The following is a 12,751-nucleotide window of genomic DNA, read 5'->3' on the forward strand; positions in this document are numbered from 1 at the left end:
TATTTTCTGATATTCCCTTACTGTTCCCATAAGACTTGATCAGCCTTAGCTGTGTTAGTGGATGGAGGGACCCTTAAATTAGGAAGCCCACCAAAGTGGGTTCTTGCCTATGGCTGTGAAAGAATTCGCACAGCAGAGGCAGAGGAACTAAGTGAACAACTGCTTTATTGCTCAGAAGGGGACATAGAAGGAAGGTACCCGAGCAGGGAGAAAGGAAGATAAGCACTCGAGTGAGGAAGAGGTGCTCTGAGTGTGGAGCCATCAGCCAAGATGGGCAGTAGGGGCAGCTCCGGCCTGGGCCGGGCCACATGGACTTTTGTGAGAGGCTTCTGCCATCATGTCCTCCCTCTGTGTGTGATGGAGCCAATCAGACCTTGTCCAAGCTTTTCAGTCTTTGTATGGGCTTTTCTGGTGGTTGTCATGGCAACTGTCATGACACTGGGGGTGTGTCACTTAGCATGCTAATATATTACAATGAGTGTAAAATGAGGCTCAAGGTCCACTGGAAATCAAATCCTCCACTGTCTTGGACTGGCTTCTAACCAGTTCTTGTTTCTTCTCTGCAATTTCCTCCTGAGACTTAGATTAGAGTAATTGGTTTCTATTTGAGAGAAGAGCAAGGGTATGATCCTGGGAGCAATAGCCTTAGTAACAAAAATTCTTAATCAGAATGCCTGCAATCTAGTGGACCCAGCATCCCCCTCAAAAAAACCCATCTCCAAAGATACTGTTCAGCCATGGAAGCTTTATAGGGAAATGAAGGAAAAATCTCAGTTAATCGTTGAGTTAAGTGGTGAGAGTCATTGCCATCCCCCAATGCCTGCAGGCTCCTAGCCTGAGGCATGGACTGCCTGAGCCTGCTCTTCTATGACTCAGGGAGGCCCGGGAGACTTCAGCTTTTCTATAAACAAGAGGCAGGGGTATGGAGGCAGGGATTGGGGGTCAGGTGGTGGGCACAGGATCCTGCTTCCTTTCAGCTGCATTGTATTATCTTAAAAAAAAAACAAACAAACCATTTCTACATGTTGCTTTTTTCTTCTTTAACCTTATAGATGGGTGGAATCTAAACATAGGCCGGATTATGGTAAATTTCAGCTCACTGCAGGAAAATTTTACAAAGAAAAGGATAAAGGTAAATACTGGAATTTAGGAATATACTAATTAGCTGGGAAAGTTCTGACTTGTATGCAACTGTTTTTATTCAAGATTACCAATTCACTTCTCTTTCTTAGAATAAAAAGAAGCAGTAAGTGGAGAAGAATGAAGTCTCCACAAAAATAATAATGTCTATTTATTGAATAACAGGTATTTAAAACTAAGTCCTTGAACACATTATCCCCATGAATCTTCTTAACAACTTCATGAGATGTTGCTATTCTGTTTCCAATTTTGCAGAGGGCCTCAGAGAGGTTGACTAATTTGCCCAAGGCTATATTCACAGCTGGCAAGAGGTGGGGCTGAGACCTACTTCTAGGTCTGACTCCAGGACTGTGTTCATTACCCCTGGGCTATACTGCTTTCCCCAACCCTAGAGTTTTTTAATATAACATTCTGCACTTGAAACAGGTAAAAGCAATAATTTCTGAATACTGCTCACCCCTAGAGCTGCTTGTTACAATGGAGAGTTGAGCAGACAGACCCAGGGCTATGACTTGCTGGCTGCATAATTTGGGCAAGTCTTTACATTTCCCTGAGCCTTGATATTAGATGGAGATCATAGTCTTCATCTGCCGTGTTCATTAGACAGGGCTGTTGTAAGAGCAAAATACTGTTATGAGGGAAAGGGGAGCTCTGAGGCTAAGGCCTGTAAGCAATGGATTTTTGTCTGAGAAAGCTTTTGTCCTATAAATAGAATCCATTGATTGTCCTCTGGAGTGATTTCCCATCTTCTCTCTCCTGGCTATTGTTATGAATCTCATTTTCATGTTTATTAAAGGAGAGGATTATGAACTGGCTTGAATATTTAAAATCTTTTAAATCCACTCTGAAAAATTGTTTCCAGAAGGGAGAGAACTGGAGACTGAGTGACGCTTCTGAGGGCAGTCTGCACCGCCACCCATCTCCTCTCAGCTTGGTTTCTTGGTTGTTGCTCCCCATGTTTCATCCCACTTGGGTTCATTAGGTCCCCCCAGTTGTCTGAAAGGGTTCTGGGTACAAACGAGGCTCAGAGAGTGAGGGGGAATCACACTGGGCTACATTACAAGCCTTGGTAGAGTGGAGATTCAAGGCTTGGTCTTCTGCCTGTGGGTTCGGTGCCCTTTCCCTTGTGTCCACTCCTTTCCTCCATGAAGTCTTCTGTGGCTATGCTAGCCTCACTTGAGGGCTTTGGGGAAATAAGCATACTTTTTAAAATATAGGCAGCTCCTCGTGCAATATTAGACATCAAAGTGCTTAGCACAGAGACTGCTGGGCAACAAATGCTCAAGAGACGTCTGAATCAGGACCTGTGATCCTTCTGTGCAATTAACACAAATCTATGGAGTGTTTCCTCTATGTTAGAACTTATCCTAGATCTTTATATTAAAGATGCCTCTTCCCTTCAGGAGCTTAAAATTTATTCAAAGAGACTAAAATAAGCTTAATTGCAATATAATGTGACCCAGGAAAGTACAAAGAGCTGTGGATCATGAAGGAAGGACCCTCACCAAGCATGAATAATGATAGTCCCTTGCATTTTATACTGACAGTTCACAAAGTGCTTCTCACATCTCTCACTCATTTGACTTTGATGGGAACCCTCTGGGGTATGATTAATTACCCACATTTTGCTGATGAGGAAACTGAGACTCTGAGAGTTAAAGTGACAGAGCCATAACCAGGAAGCTGGGCAGCCACATGGAATAATGGAAAGACCACTAGCCTGGAAGTCTGGACATGTAGCTTGTATGTCTGTCATTTGTGATTATATGATCTTAGATAAGTAATTTTCCCTCTCGGGGGCTTGGTTTTCTCATCTATGAAGTAATGGAGTTAGACCAGAAAGGCTCCAAGACCCCTTACAGCTCTGATGTTCTCTGGAGGAAGAGATAAAGTCTCAGGCTGGGGGCTCTGGAATTTGATAGGCTGGTTGTGTGATTCTGGACAAGTGAAATAGCCTCACTGATTTCATGATAACATGGAAATATGAGTAGGGCCCACCTCACAGAGGTTTTTATGAGGATTAAGTGCAGTAATACATATGAATGAAATACATTGCTGGGTGAGTGGGAAGTGTTCAATAGATGTTAACAACAATTATTATTTACTCTAAGAGGCTGTGCCTGGCCTCTTCCTACCACAGCAGTTGTGCATGGCAGAGCCTGATTCTGGCCACCCAGGAGGTTTCAGAAGAAACAGAGCCTTGTTTTGTAAAGCTTCAGAACAGTATTTAAGTATCTCTTGAAAATCAGAGGCAGTATGGCATAAGGGAAAAAAAGAAACAGACAAACATGGCTTAAAAATCCCAGTTTAGTTCCTTACTAGCCTTGTGGCCCTAGGCAGGTGGCTTCACCTCCAGGTGACTCAGACTCCAATCTGTAGAAGTGAAGATAATACCAGTTGTGCAGGGATGTTCTTGGGCTTGAATGCAATAATGTGTGTAAAGCACCTGGCACAGCACCTGGCACACAGTAGGTGTTTAAGGATGTACCAGAGATGAAATCCTGGGTTTCTCTGGCTGCTCTTTGGGTATTTAAACCTAAAGATTCTGTACTCTGATCCCAGGTCTCTAAATCAGAGAAGATGCCAAGTTTTATGCCCTCTCAACGAGGTTTAAACCGTTCAGCAATGAGAACGAGACCTTGGTGGTTCACTTTTCTGTAAAACACGAGCAAGGCATCGATTGTGGTGGTGGGTACGTGAAACTCTTTCCTGGCACGCTGAACCAGGAGGATATGCATTCGGAATCTGAGTATTACATCATGTTTGGAAAGCTCTGATAACAGTTGCTGTCAGCCTCGTGAGGTTTTAATGAGAGCCACTGCAGTTGTAGAAAAGGCTCAGAAGGACCTAGAACAGGAAACTTCTAATGTGATAGATAGCTCCACCTCCCTCTGCAGTAAGACTCTTCAAAGACCCGAGAAAAGCAACTCTAAACCTAACTGTTAATATAAATAGAGCAAAGAGGTGGAGCGTCACAGGGTATTAACAGGCTACAGTACAGAGAGCTATTCCCCAGTTCTCAGAAAAGGAGAAAGGGAACAGAAACTGTGTTGATACCCTCAGATGTGCCCAGTACAATAAGGCTTTGTGCTGTGAAGGAGGGTCCTGTCCTCAGTGAGATAAAGGCACGGGAAATCAGGGAAATCAACTTTACCACACATCTGTAGTGCATCCAGGCTGTTGCATCTGTAACCTCAGTATGTCACTAGCCCTCCTTGGGGCAGTCCAGCTCTTACTTAGGTCCACCCTTGAACCCAATTTCAACGTGGTTGATATTAAAAAAAAAAAAGAAAGAAACAACAGCAACAAATTCAACTCCTAAATCACTGATAAAGGTGGATTGTACTGAATGTTTTTATACAAATTCAGAGGAAAGGGTTACACCAAGCAACATACAGCAACATTTGCTAAAATTCTCCCTCAATATTTTTTCTTCTCCCAGGGAGCTTCAGAGCTCTCTCTGCAAGCTCTCACCACAGTCCTCCTCAGCTGCTTTGCCCTTTCCCTGTCTGCATTCCTCCTCTCTCAACTCTCTTTTCTTGTTAACTTTCAATCCCTTCCTTATGTAGTGCAATATACCACTCTGGCCATTTTAAATATGTATCTGTCCATCTCCATTTGTTTCAGAATCCACCCTCTCATGAGGAGCTTATATGTGTATATGTACATGGTGGTTGTAAAATTGTTTCCAATTTTTCTCATGTGATTTTTTCTTTTCATATGAACATTATTTGATCCTCAAACAACGCAACACATTTAGCCTATTATCACCTCCATTTTACAGATGAGTAAACGGAGGCAAGAAATTTGCCCAAGGTGAGTAAGTGGGAAGCCAGAATTTGAACCCAGTCTGTCTGGCTGTAAAGCCTGGGCTTTTTCTACTTCACTCTTTTTTGCCTTCTGTTTGGTGGGGACACAGCTATATGAATCATTTTTTAAAAGGCAGAATGAAAGACATACTTTAAAAAAAGTATTGGTGAGGAGCTATGAGATCACAAAAAATGGCATCACTTAGTCCAACAGGGGGTTTTGGGGAGAAGGTATTAACTATTCTTTGAAGAATGAGTTAGCTTTTAATAGGCAGAAAAGGAGAAAGAGGAAATGTTATAAGGGCAGAAGAAACTGTGTGTCCAAAAGCTCAGAGACATGAAATTCAAATGCAAGTAGAAAAACCAATGTGACCAGTATGGCTAGAGCACACTGTGTGTGTGTGTTTGTGTGTGTTTGTATGTGTGTGTGCGCGCGCACGCGTGTGTGTTTAGGATAGTCAGAGAGAAATGACATGGGAAATTAGGTTGAAAAACTAGGTTAAAACCTATTCTTGGACCTTTTGTCAGGTTAAGCTCTCTTGGCTCAGAACCACTGATCAATTTCCTCTAAACTTTTCACAAAGTAGGAAGAGCCCCAGGATCTCTTTCTAGATAGGCTTGGGTTTAAATCCCAGTAATGCTACTTATTAGCTGTTTGACCTTAGGCAAGTTGCTTAATTTTCTGGGCCACAATTTTTCCAGCTATAAGTGGATAAAGTAATACCTACCTGCTGTGAGAATTAAATGACATGGTATAGAGTGTCTGGCACATGGGGAACTTCCAGTTGGGTTTGGTCAATGCAAGCCCTGGCAGGAGATCAGAGGAAGAGAGAGTTGTGTCCCTTGACTGAAAGTCATAGCTTCTCTCCTGGCCGTCCTTTCTACAAGATTCTTTTTCTTCTGGCCTCTGGTAACCATTCCTTCAAGCCTAGGGATGGGAATAGCCCTACTTTTGCTAGCCCGGAGCATAGCATTATTCCTTGTATTTTCTCAATGTCCTGCCTTCACCTTTAAAAATAGTCCTTTTATTAAATTCTCCTCAAATAATCCTAAATTTGAGTCTGCTATCTATTTCCTGCTGGGACCCTGATAATTAGCAGGTTATGGCTGTCTTGGCCACAGAACAGCAAGGCAAATGGCCTAAAAATGATGTAAAATCATGCACTGGGATTTAATTTCCAGGCCCAGACATCTATGGCTTTGGCAACAACAAAGTACAAGTTATCCTTCGTTATCAAGGGAAATACCATGAGAACAAAAAGACCATCAAGTGCAGGGTGAGTGCGTGGGCTGGTCCTCAGCCTAGGGGGATGGATAAGCATTTTGTATGTGTTACCTCATTTAATCCCTATGAATTGAGTATTACCTACACATGGCCCAGGTCCTCACTGCTAGATATTGGAAAAGATGGGAGAGGTGGGAAGTGCTGGACTTAGAAACATCAGGGTAAGAGAGATCTAGGTTGCCTGGAGGATAATAGCTGGATTTCATCATCAGTCAACAGGCAAACTCTGAATGCCAGCTCTGTGCTGGGCCTCAGGCCAGGGGCATTGAGTGAGCCAGGGATGGCCCCTGAGAACTCAGAGTCCAATGAGGATAAGAGTCAAGCAAAGGAGAATGACTACCCAGTATACTTGGAGTCTGTGAGAGCACAGAAAAGGCCCCGTACCCAGCCTGATGGCTTAAGAAATGCTTCTTAGAGAAGGTTTTCCCTGTGCTGAGTTTTGAATGATGAGCATGAATTGGTCTTATAAAGGAATGTGACCATTTTAGGGAGGACTGAGCTACTGGAAGAGGTAATCACGTGAGAAATGTCGGGGAGACTTGAGAAAGACTGGCACTGCAAGAAGTTTGGCACAACTAGACCACTGGAGAGAGGCAGAGACTGAGTCTAGAAAAGCCCCAAGGTCCTGGGTCACTGGAGAACTTATGTTCAGGGCAAAGCCTTTCCCTAGCAGGACTATATGGGGGCTCCCTGGATCCTCCTCAGGGTAAGCCTTGTGCTGGAGCCTGCAGATACAACGGATGAATCAGACATGATCCCTGCTGTTGAGAAGCTCAAAGTCTAGTGGGACAGACAGAAAACAGACAAGATCAGAGAATGACAAGAGCTGTGACGGAGGGAAGGTTGGGAGATAAGGGAGGCCAGAGGAAAGTGTACTTAGGAGAATGAATCCCAAAGTTTCTTTTGGGTTAAGCAGAGAATGGGATGAGGGAGGTGGTAAAATGTGCTTGTGAATATGTGGGAGGTGCCATTCAGGAACTTAGGTCTGTTTTAGATGCATTTAATGCATGAGGTCCAGTAGGAAACTGAAATATTCCCCATTCCCTTTCCAGATCAATAAAGACACTCACCTGTATACTCTGATTATTCGCCTCAATGCTACTTATGAGGTCAAAATTGACAACCAGTAAGTAGCATCTTGGGGTCTGGAGGATGACCGGGACTTCTTGCCTCCCAGGTGGATAAAAGACCCTTATGCCTGTAAAGCAAGGAAATGGGATAAACGTCTGCAAATAGAGGACCCTGAAGATAAGAAACCTGAGGTCAGAGAGTGTTTGGCTGGGAAGTGAGTGGGGATCTCAGCTGTGCAGATGGGAGGAGGAGGTTGGGAACAACAGAGCAGAAACTGGGGACATCAATCCTTCAAGGAAGTGTCCAGCTAAATATTGGTATCCAAAGAGGCATAGAAGGAAGAGGAAAACGCCCCACATTTGTTGAGCATCTATTGATCCTTCTGGTAGCGTCTATGAAGATAGGGAAACTGACACTTAGAAAATGAAGTGACTTGCCTAAGCACACATACATTAGGACCAACATTTGAACATGGATCTCTGACTCCAAAGTTATTGATATGGGAAGTATGTGGAGTATACTCATTGAATCATTACCATTCACTGGAAAGCTGTACTGGATATAGCTATGAACAGAACAATCCAGGGACTGAGAATCCTCCTGGGATTCAGAATCTAGTGAGAGATTCAGACGTGTACACAGATGAAGGTCACACTGTGTATTAGTGGTGAGAGTCAGGGAAGCCAAATCCAGTCGGAGTCCCATCCGTACAGGCTTCTAACCCAGCCTGAGTTGGGGTGCAGGTGGTGTTCCAGGAAGGAAGAGACAAAGCTTGAGTGAGTGTATTAACCTAAGGGTTAGAAACATAGACTCTGGGGTCAGGCAGATAGGAGTTTATATCCGAGCTCCACCATTTACTAACTGTGAGACCCCAACTATAAATAGTTAGACCTTGGGCAAGGAACATAACTGCTGTGAAAGTCAATTTCACAGACAGATATTATTAGAATATCTATGTGTGAAGGTTGTTTTGAAGATTAAATGAGCTATATATATATGTATATAATTTAGTGCCTGGTACATAAATCCTTAATATCTGGCATTTATACATTAATCATGTACTGAATTTCAAACAGTGAATTTATTAGAGCAAGGGAAGCTGAGCTGGAGGGAATGAAGGCAAATGTTCAAGGTGTATCTGGACCTTCAGCACCATGAGAAAATTAGGGACTAGGTCACTTCCAGGACCAGCAAGCATATCAGAGCAACAAGACTAACCATAGACCCTCCGTCCTGGTGAGGACCATGCACCTGATGTAATCAGGGTTGGCTCAAGGCCTGGGGGAGAAGGGAAAGGCTGCAGGCCTTTATACTCCCTGTTAAGTGAACCTAGAGAAGGTGGAAACTATTTAGATAGACTTGTGTCCCCATCAAGACTATAGCCCCCAGGATAGGCTATTAATGTCTCAAGAACCACAGAGCAGCTGAGACAGCCCAGAAACCAGGGGAGTTTCCCAGCTGCAATGTTGATAAATGACTGTGAGTCTAGTGGGGTTAGTCAGTCTGGGCAAATGGTCAGCACCAAGGTGAACTGCCAGGTAGACAGAGAAAAACTTTGGAGCCTCCACAGTAGAAGAAATATGAAAATTACAATAGGCTGTGACATAAGAGATCTGTCTTGGGAAATAGAAAGGACCTGGGTTACAAGGCGGGAGCCCCCCAGGGTACAAGGTAGGTCACTAGGAGAGGACTTCAGGAAGAGGGCACAGGCTAGAAGACTTGTTCTGACAATAAAGGCACATGACTAGGGAAGGGAGAGAGTCAGAGATAAGGGAAATTCTCATGTTATTTGAGTTTAAAGGACTCAAGGTCAGAAGGATAGAGAATTTGTGGAGGGACTGGAGTTGCTTAAAGCCTTGTTCTCTGCTGTATGTATCAGATTAATTTGCAGAGTCTTGAGCTGGGCTTTCATAGTGGTGAAGACAGGAGGGTGGCAGGGGTAGGGTACCCGACTGTACTCTGGCTCCCTTTCGTTCCAGCCCACCCATCTGTCCTCATGGAGGAACATTTTGTTTTAGGACCGGGAAGACTGAATATATTCCAGACCCGGATGCCAAGAAGCCAGATGACTGGAATGAGGCGATGGATGGGGAGTGGGAAGGGCTCCTAATACCAAACCTGAAGTATCAGGTGAGGGAGTCTCTCCTTCCAATTGGTGTGAGAAAAAAGACAGAAAAGATGTAAATTTTAATTTACAGAACAGACACTGAGAGCCTGTGGTCATCTTCCTCCTTTCCCACCTCCTTCTGTAAGGCTGTAGCTCCATCTGAGCCCTGCTTTCAGGGCTGTGCCCACCTGGAAGAAGGTGGGCTGGTCAAGGTTGATGCTGGGAGGCAGAGGTCTAGGGAGTTCTAGGCAAAAACTTTGTCCAGAGTGGTGGAAAGCAGCCAAAGGAACATGGTCAAAACAGAAATGGGTCTGGGGTCAGGAACCGGAAGTCTCAGAAGTGGTCCAAAAGGGGGAAGGGAAGTACAGGAAGGAGCCAAAGATGTTGGGGGAGGGTTGGGGGAACTTCTTTTTAAGGGCTAAGTCTTGACCGCATGACTGAAGTGAGAGGGAACTAAAGGAATCAACTATCTAATGGTCCAGAGATAAAAATGACTGAAGCAAGCATGATTTTATTTGGCCACAGTTTCCTGTGCTGCACAGCAGGAGGAGAAGGGCTCCAAGTTTAGAGTCTTTAGATGGTGTTCCCTGTGAAGCTTCAGTTTCTTCATGAACAAACTTATACAGGGAGCTGTGGCCAGGCTCAGAATAGGTCTCTGCCACCTTGTTCAGAGCCCTCTGAGTAGAAAGGGGAAATTGGAAGAGTCTTGGGTGTTAGCTCAAAGAAAGGGAAGGCAGCTCCAGGAATCTCGTTCTGAATCCTTATGCCTAATACACAACTGTCTTTATGAATTGATTAGTCTTTCTGATTGCATGAAAAGAGTGGAAAAATGCTAATGCCATGTTCACTTTTTGTTTCTTTGCTTAGGGACAGTGGAAACCTCGGATCATTAACAATCCCAATTACTGGGGGCATAGATTCATCCAGGAGTAGACAACCCTAAATATAAGCCCGACCCCACCATTTGTCACTATTATAACATCAGCATCCTTGGCCTGGACCTTGGCAGGTAAAGCTCTCTGGGTTCAGAGCCACTGAACAACAGTCTCTCTAAAGTTCCCACAAAGTGGAAAGAGCTCCAGGCTGGAAATTACAAGACTTAAATGAGTCTTGATCTTTCTAAATCTCAAGCTGCTCATTTAAAACAGGGATAATTATAGTCATCCTAGTAATTATAATAGCTAAAATTTATTGAGTCTCTACCATGTACCAAGCCCTATTTCAGAGACTTTGCAAATGCCGTGTAATTGTCACTATAAAATCTCTCATTTCTAAGTGTAAAAATCGACATTCAGAAAAGTTAGCTAATTTGCCTGAAGACACATCTGGTAAGCAGAAAAGCTGGGATTTGAGTACAGGCCTTTCTGAAGCTAGATTCAGATTTCCAATAGTTTACACTACGAGGCTGGTCCCATATGAATCTAGGGGTGGTTCTGGAAATAAAATAGAATCAGAGATCTGGTAAAACTTTGAAATATTAAAATCCCCAGACAGATACTGGGGCTGACTGTCCCAGGCATGATGACAAATCCTGACCTAGCCTCCCTCTTTTCTACCAGTTATCTCTCCTGGCTCTGATTAGAAGAGAAAGAGCAGGGCTCAGATACTCAGGCCTTCACACAGTTTTGTTCCAACGAGACCGGTTTTTGAAGATAGGGAGGATTCTTCTCAAACTTGGGAGAAAGAGAGCACCTCAAGTGCCCGCTGCAGAATGAAGGCCTTAGCCCACGAGGCCTCTTAGAAACTGCAATCTACAAAGTCTTGGAATTCTCTTGGAGAGGAAGGGAAACTAAGCATTATTATCCCTTGTTCTTACCCCATGTTACAATTGAGAGAATTGAGAATCAGAAATGTCAGGTGATCTGCCCACGAGCACATAGCTGGTGCACGGTAGAGTCAGGATTCAGAGGTCTGCCATCTTCTAAAGTCCTTGCTTTATTGACTATACCCACTATACAATAGAGTCTCTAGAAAGCACAGCCACTTGTCCTTGGGTGTATCTTGGACTGTTCCACGGCCAGAGAAATCTCTGACCAGTCTCTGACCAGTGATTTCTACAGTTCAGAGCTTTTAAAGGTCTCTGGAGCAGAGGCCCCCTGTCTGAAGCTTTCTTGGTTTCTATGTTTATTTTAACTTTCTTAGTTTCCTGACTCAGTGAGGCCAGCATCAGAGTGCAAGAAGATGATGTATATAAATTACCACACGCAGAGCAGGGGTTCAGGAGGGAAGGAAGGAAGGAAGGAGAGAAGAGAGGGACATGTTTTGTCCTTCTTTCCTTCCTTTCTTCTCTGAAGAATGTGGATACAGTTTGTACAAGTTTCCATTGTTACTTCATTTTTTTTTCCAGTTGTCCCCTTTTAATAAATGATAGGAAATTTCTACATCTTGTAAAAATATGTGATCATATTAATATGCCTAATCTATTTCCTTTAAAATGCATTGGCTTTTTTTTTTCCACTGAAAACATTAAAGTACCCATTTTAAATTATATCTTTGTTCATCTACAAAATTTAAAAATTATTTGGCACTAATTGCTCTGAGTACTATCAACCTCCCCAAAGAGGCAAACCTTTCTGTTTGAGAATTTAAACCATGTTGAAGGAGTGCTTGTCAAACTTTAACAAGCACATGAATCACTCAGGATCTTAAGGAAATGCAGATTCTGATCCAGCAGGTCTGGGATGAAGCCTGAGAGACTACATTTCTGAAATGCCAGCATTATCTCTTTATCTCTTTTTTCTCTCTTGTGACACAATTTTGTATGGCGCTGGCATCACCCTTGAAGGCATCCTTTCCTTGTAAGTTCTAACTGGGTCTGGCACTCACAAGTCCTATCCCACCCTACTCACTCAGCCAACCCGCACATCCGGTTCAATTACAGGATCCTGCTCCTTGGTGGAAAAGCCTTGGGACTCAGCATGGAGACAGGAAGGAATTCCCTCACCTGCCCCACCTCAGCCTGGGTCAATCACAGGATCCTGCTCCTTGGTGGAAAAGCCTTGGGACTCAGCATGGAGACAGGAAGGAATTCCCTCACCTGCCCCACCTCAGCCTGGGTCTCCAGAGTCAGATGCTCTGTGAGCCCACTGCCCTAGGGATCAGGTCCTAGCCTAATAAACTGGTTAACCTTCCTGCTTAGTCCCTGACCCCTCCTGTTGTCTGTTCTGACACTTCCATACACCATCCTTTTGTTTTTTTGATTTTTGTTTGTTTTTCTTCTTAGGCAGAATGATTGCATACTTTTATCAGGACAGAGGCTGGGAGGAGATGGCAGTGAACAAAGAAAATTCTTTCTCTTACCTTTGGGACTCCCATACAATCTTTGAAGGAATAGTGACA

General features: G+C 43.8%; 1 pseudogene; it reads left to right on the forward strand.

Annotated features, from left to right (window-relative positions):
• LOC105092983 (calreticulin-like) overlaps nt 1-12,751 on the forward strand; it is a 32,293-nt pseudogene that overhangs the window by 10,716 nt on the left and 8,826 nt on the right.

This window comes from Camelus dromedarius, chromosome 14 (assembly GCF_036321535.1).
Source record: "Camelus dromedarius isolate mCamDro1 chromosome 14, mCamDro1.pat, whole genome shotgun sequence".
NCBI classification, from domain to species: Eukaryota; Metazoa; Chordata; class Mammalia; order Artiodactyla; family Camelidae; genus Camelus; species Camelus dromedarius.